The sequence below is a fragment of the Pipistrellus hanaki genome (assembly GCF_964339955.1).
Source record: "Pipistrellus hanaki genome assembly, chromosome: 2".
Lineage (NCBI taxonomy): Eukaryota > Metazoa > Chordata > Mammalia > Chiroptera > Vespertilionidae > Pipistrellus > Pipistrellus hanaki.
The window spans coordinates 42,306,732-42,314,088 of record NC_140504.1 but is presented as its reverse complement, the minus strand read 5'-3'; positions in this window follow the sequence as shown (position 1 = coordinate 42,314,088).

Sequence of the window (7,357 nt, the reverse complement as noted above, 5' to 3'; positions counted from 1 at the left end):
AGGATACGAACTGTCACAGGTGATTCAACTTTCATTTCCAACCCTTTTATTCCGAATCACCTTCAAACAAGGGTGGCCATTTGACCCAGTTCTATCCAATAAGGTAAAAGAGTAAAGTTGCTATTTTTATCCCATCACATGGATGCCAGCATTTTCCTTTCCTCGTTCTTTTCACTGGGTTACATGTATGATGGTTGTAGCTTCAGCAGCCAGAATGTAAACGCGAGGAAAAAGCCCAGATGATTTCAACTTAACAGAACTATAGTGACTTTATCAAACCTCTAAATGACATGAGCAACAATTACTTCTGTATATTTTATGTGAGAAACAAAGTTTCATTTTTTTAAGTCATTGTAGCTAAGTTTTCTGTTACTTGCAATTGAAAGCATTCTTAACAAAGTTAGGAGTGTGCTTTGGGCCAGGCCTTCTGGTGATGCGATAAAGTTGTCTGTTGCAAACAGTTTAAAGAGACGATAGCCCACCGCAAAGGAGCAGGTGATGTCATCTCTTTCAGTTGCTCTCTCAGTGAATGAGGCAGAAAGATTTATAATTGGGAGACTGGGATAAGAGTTATAGGTGTCTGCTCCCCCTGTCTTAGTGCTGCCGTATATTTCTTTAATGAAGTGTGAGACCAGAACTCCATAAATTCACATAGTAACAGCAGTGGGCAGCAACTCGTCAGAGGAGCTATTCATGGAGCTCAGCATCACTCTTTGCGTATTGGAGAAGTTCACAGCTGGTTAAAAATAGGCTTGGAGAGAAGTCGCTTTTAGACCACAGCTCATTTTGGATTTCTCTGGAGCCCCATTCTGGGCCACAGTGTATTTCCTTTTTCTTTTCGGTCGAGTAAAAGCACCCAGGTGGCTCAGAGACAATACATGAATGGTTGGTTATCTTTAGGTCTGTTGTGCACTGAAAGCAGAACTAGGGAGAAACAACAGGACCCCCTGGGTACGTGGAGCGTTACAGCTTCAAGTGCCAACGCTGAATGAGCCTTTACTCTGGGCCAGGTTTTGGGCTTTAAATTCTCAGAACAACCCTATGAGAAAAATTCTATTAATCACCTCGTTTCTCTGATGAGGAACAGGAGGTTTGGAGAAGATCAGTAATTTATTTCAGGTCTCACAGCTAGGAAGTAGCAGGTCAAGAACCCAAACTACAATAGGTCTGTCTGATTTCATTCAGAGCCTGTGCTCTTAGTCTCCACTCATGTTCTGCATCACTTCATGTGATCCTCAGAGCAGCCTTGTGAAGAAAGCAGGGCAGAGAGATAACCCATTTTCAGAAGAGAAAACTGAGGGCCAGTGAAATTATTTGCCCAGGGCAAGCAATCCAGGCATAATAAAACAATACTTGAACCACACTTTCTGACTCTGAGTTCTCTGCTCTTCCAGTACAAGGTGAGTGCTCAAGGCGCTTAGTTCTGAGAGAACATTCTGCATTTTTGTGGGTTCACTTTTGAGAATAAAAAGCAGGCCCTATAGCAAGAAACCAAATATTCTGATTTATTCAGTGTCTCTTATTGATAAGGTCCTCTGTTCTATGATATTTGGTACTGACATTTAAAATTCCAAATATAATATCGTTTTCACTGTTAATTTAACAGCCCTTCAAATAATGGGAGGAGAGTGAGCTAGGAGGGCCAGACTCTTATTTAATAGGGGACTGCTAATTTTAATGATAGAGCTAGCAAAATATCTCTTTGAACATTCAAATTATTCGGTGAGAAGGAAGCTGAGAATTAGCTGATAAGGGGGCAGAAATAGGTATTGTACATGAATATTTTTTTAAACACCTGAGTTTTGAGAAATAAAAGTGGTCTGCCCACATTTTCAAGCACAGCGGTAATCAAAAAAGAGCTCCATGGAGGTAATAATAACTTGCATTTAAATGCGGCTTGTCTCTGAAGAGCTCCAAGCACTCTATAATCATTTCCTGATTATGTTTTTCAAAACGTCCTGGTTCAAAAAGTTACAAAGTTTATATTTTAGCAGTCTGGCCTCAGTTTCCTCTGGAAATTTGATATGAAAAAGCAGGCTTATGTCTAAACTCAGTACCCAAATCTTTTCCACTCTCTCCATCCACCTCTTCCTTTTTCCCAGGCATCTATCCTTGTCTTTCTACTACCCTGTGTAGCCTTTTCTTCTTTTTTTCTAGGTCTAACTGGTTGCTCTCACGACATAGAACCATACACTATTTTATCAATAATTAGAAGAGTTTCACTCCAGTGAGCTGGAGGCAGAGCAAATAGTTGCAGGTGAGGTTGGGAGAGGTTCCCTTTAATCAGAGTGGTTCCATTTTTATCCACTTTCATACATTGGAGATCTGCATGAGACTTTTATCTTTAAAAGATGTTCTTGCTGTTTTGTTTTGTTTTTAATTGAATCTGCCAGTCCAGTCTAACCTTTTCATTTTGCTGCTGGGAAAAAGGATGTCCTGAGCAGGTGAGGAACTTGTGCAAGGTGCCACTCCAGCTGTTTGGAGGCCCATCTGTCCTTGAGCCCTGGTCTCCGGGTGCCAGTCTGGGACACATGGCAGACCACCAAATTGCTTCACCCACAGCTGTCATTTTCACTGACATAGCCCCAGTCCCATGGATTGACCCACAGTTGTGCACTCACACCTAGCATAATTTGAATGTTCCTGATACAACAAAATCCATTTCTTTCCTAGAGTTAAAGGGACTCATTTTACCTGGGAACATCAGACTGGACTGTGCAGGAAGAAACAGGTAGAATTAGTATGTGCCATTTTCACATAATCCCCAAATGGTTCTCCACCTCAACTAGGTCATGAAGAAAAAAAGTGCAAGTACAAGCTCACATATATATTTATATAGCTACTGCCTTCCAGTGAGCGCAAAATGCACTCCCGCACACACACACACACACACACACACACACACACACACACACTTTATTCCATATCAGTTCTCCTAAGTGAAAGAAGGGCAGTTATTACTAATCTCATTTTGTAGTAAGAAAATCAAGGCACAGAATACACTGATTTTGACTCAGATTATGGCCTGAATTGGAGGTCTTGGCATAAGAATACTAAGCATTTTTTCTGTCCTATTGTGCTCAAGGAGCAGTGTATGGGAAGTTGAAGTCTCAAGTTCTAGACCTGTGTTGGGCTGTGACCTTGGGCAAGTGCTTCACTCTCGGAGCCTCATATGGCAAATGGATAGAGAGGAGTGGGTGTTGGCTCTTTCCTCTCTATGACTTATTTCCTTATACTGAAAGTTATGTGTGGAAAGGTTATAAAAGGAGTAGGGATGAGCCTGGAGCAGCTCACTTGGATAGGGTGTGACTGCCCCTGGCATCCCTGAGCCTAGGTATTCAGCCTTTGTGGGTAGTGGGCATTCTGTGGTGTAGTTTTGTTGGGGCCTGGTTCAGATCATATACCAAGGGTTGGGGCTGCTCCATAAAGGGAATCCAAATCTCAGATGCTGCTTCTTAATTCTGGGGCTGACAATGAGAATGGCATGTGTTTTTGTGTGTTGGGAGGAGTTGGTTTGGAGAGGAGTGTTCAGTGGGTGATGTGTAATGGGATCAAACTCTAGCACATGAAGTTCCCTGAGTGATTCTGCTGATAGAGGCTTGCCACCCTGGCTTCAAGGAGGTGATCCAGGAGCAATATGGGGGACCCCACCCAGAAATACCCTTGAGTTAGTAATTTTGAGCTACTTTCAGTTTATTTCCCTTTCACTATCCCCAGAATATGAGCTACCTTGACCCTACTCCAATGAAGATATATAAGTAACCAATAAACACAAGAGAAGATGCTCAATATTATTAAATAGAAAAATGCAAACACAAAGTGATACCACTTCCCACTCACCATAATGGCTATAATTTAAAAAAATGAAAAATGTAAGTGTTGGCAAGAATGAGGAGAAATGGAACCCTCATTTCTGGTGGAAATGTAAAATGGTGCAGTGACCATGGAAAATAGTTTGATGGTTTCTCAACAAGTTAAACATAGAATTCATATCATGCAGCAATTCCACTCTTACATAAGAGAGTTGAATACAAGCACTCAGATACTTGTACAACAATGTTCATAGCTGCATTATTGACAAGAGTCAAAAGATAGAAAAACCAAATGTCCATCAACAAATAAATGAATATACAGATTGTACTTTATACCTACAATAGAGTATTATTCAACCATTAAAAAGAACTACTGTAGCCGAAACTGGTTTGGCTCAGTGGACTGAAAGGTCCCAGGTTTGATTCCGGTCAAGGGCATGTACCTTGGTTGCAAACACATCTCCAGTAGGGGATGTGCAAGAGGCAGCTGATCGATGATTCTCTCTTATCGACGTTTCTAACTCTCTATCTCTCTCTCTTCTTCTCTGTAAAAAAATCAATAAAATATATTTTAAAAAAGAAGTACTATAGCTTTAGAACCATGCATTAGATAAGATCAGATTACATTAGGATTAGAAATGAGGGAGAGAGCCTTAGCTTATTTGCTTCAGTGGATAGAGTGTCAGCCTACGGACTGAGGGGTCCCAGGTTCCATCCAGGTTAAAGGTATATGCCTGGGTTGTGGGCTCAATCCCCTGTGGGGGGAGTGCAGGAGGCAACCAATCAACGACTCTCTCTAATTGTTGATGTTTCTATCTCTCTTTCCCTCCCTTCTTCTCTGAAATCAATAACACACACACACACACACACACACACACACACACACACACACATATGCACATACGCACACACACATAAATGAAGAAGAGAGAGAGAACAACACCTGACCCTAACATTTGTATAGTTCAAAGGTTAGTGTATAAAATGAAGCTCTTGGCTTATAGCTTGCCTTTTCCTTTTCTTATCCCTGCTTGCTAATGTCTTGTGAGTGCCTGGCATGTATGCATGTGGCTCCAGCCTCATGACAAAGATCCATCCACATCCAATCAATCCCTATCCCAGCTCATGCCTGCACCCTGCACACAGCTGCCCCTTGGCTCAGGATTACCCATACTAGCATCATGATTTGTCCTCCACAGTACAGACCTGGGGAAGCAAGGCCCTAGAGGTGGGTTTAGGGTCATGTGGGCAGTGAACTATAGAGTTCTGGGTTCTGGGAGTGTGGCCTAGAAGCTGAAGATGTCTCTGAGTGGACATGTCTCCAAGGCCCTTTGGAGGGGAGAACACCTAAGTCTAGGACCTCAAAAGTGTGAGGTCCCATTGGTCAGGGGCCTTGGTGCTCTATTCTAGAACAAGACCAAAAAGAACTATGATTTATCAAACCAGGACACATAAGGCACTTTTTATTTATTATTTAACTAGAAGCCCGGTGCACAAAATTTGTGCAAGGGAAGTTTTGTGTGTGTCCCTCAGCCCAGCCTGCACCCTCTTCAATCTGGGATCCCTCTCACAATCAAGGAATGCTGGCTCCCAACTGCTTGCCTGCCTGCCTGCCTACCTGATTGCCCCTAACTTCTTCTGCCTGTCAGCCTGATTACCCCCTAACCACTCCTCTGCCAGTCTGATTGATGCCTAACTGCTTTCCTGCTGGCATGATTGTCCCTAACTGCCCTCCTCTGCTGGCCTTATCCCCTTAACTGCCCTGCCTTCAGCCTAGTCACTCCTAACTGCCCTCCCCTGATGGCCTGGTTGCCCCTAACTTCCCTCCCCTACTGACCTGATTTCCCACAACTACCCTCCCCTGCCAGCCATCTTGTGGTGGCCATCTTGTGTCCACATGGGGGTGGCCATCTTTGACCACATGGGGCAGCCATCTTTTGTGTTGGAGTGATGGTCAATTTGCATATTTCCTCTTTATATATAAGATTCTTATCACAATCTGAGAAAGTATTACTTGCCCCATTTTTCAGGAAAGTAAAGTGAGTTATTCAAGGCCACATAGCAAATAAGAGGCAGTGATTCCACCATATGTGTTCTTTTTAAGTACTATGTTTTTCAAAAGGTATATTTAGCACAGGACAACTGAAGAAAGTACCAGAAAATTCTAAGAATGCTTTCTAGACAGAGGTGGTATTTTTTTTTGCCATCAGAAGTCAGGCCATACCGAATGCTAGTTAGGCTCTTGTTTTCATATTTACTTTGAGTGTCTTTTTTAAAATCCTTATCTGAGGATATGTTTTTAATAATCTTTAAAATGAAGAACGGAGAGAGAAACATTGATGTGAAAGAGAAACAGTGATTGGTTGCCTCATATGCTCCTCCACCAGGAATCAAACCTGCAACCTTTTGGCCCATGGGATGATGCTCCAACTAAGACACCAGGCCATGGCTCACTCGCAGTATCTTTTGCAAGCTTCCTCTGCTTGCTGGCCCCTCTTCCCTCAGCAGTCCAGGTTGACAGTCTGACAGTGACAGTGAGTTGCGGTGCAGCCACATCTGTCTGGGACCACACAGCCTTCTGTCTAAACACTTACACTCAGCACAGCTGTGCAAAAGTCACCCTTGAGTTCTCTGGTAAACAATGCGGGTGGTAGCCTTGGTATATTTCCATCCCTCTCAGTCTCTTAGGAGATTATCCACATCACAGTCCAGAGCTGAGAAACCTCTGAGCAGCTCAGCGAGATGACCTAAACCAGAACTTCCCTTGTTCCATATAAAAAGAGTTTCCCATTCTCTTAAGGCGCAGTGGCTTCCTTGTTTGGAAACGGGCCAGCTAGGTACTAACTTCAGATGCTGAAGTACTTTAAAATGTCTTCTTTTTGCTGTTTAAATAATCAGTGCTGTTAAAGTTTGGAAGGGGAGAATGGTTTACCTGGGAGGTAGTGAGTTCCCCGAAACTGTGGATTTTTAAACAGATGACAAAAGACTTTTCAATGGTGTGTGAAAGCTTTAAGAACTAAATGACCTCTTAAGTATTTTTTAGCCTTATGACTAAATTATATATATTCTTCATTATGAAAGAAGAGAAATTGTGTAAAGTACCCCAAAGGGGCACAAGTTGGGTCCTTATAAAGATATCATGTAGAAAAAGAGGTTGTTTCTGACTTGGGGAGTGGGCGGAGCCTTTATGGAAGGGATGTCATCTGAATCTGGCCTAGGGAAAAAGCTAGAAGTTGATGAGAAAAACATCAGGACCAAAGGTGTGAAGTGTGGGGAAACAATGCATGTGGACCATTTGTATAGTTAAATGTAATTAGTTTATTCTTTTTGAAATGTGATGTAGAAAGTGGAAAGTATTGCTGATTTAGTGACTTGAAGTTAAATGAGAAGATGGAAGGTTTTACTTTATTCTGAAAAACAGAGGAAATTGTCAGTTTATTTGCTTGCTTGATTTTTAAGCAAAAGAGCAATATAATAGTCCTCAATGCTATTCATGGACAATTTCTGGGTCTACACCTTCTGGATACATTATAGGAGCACAGGTC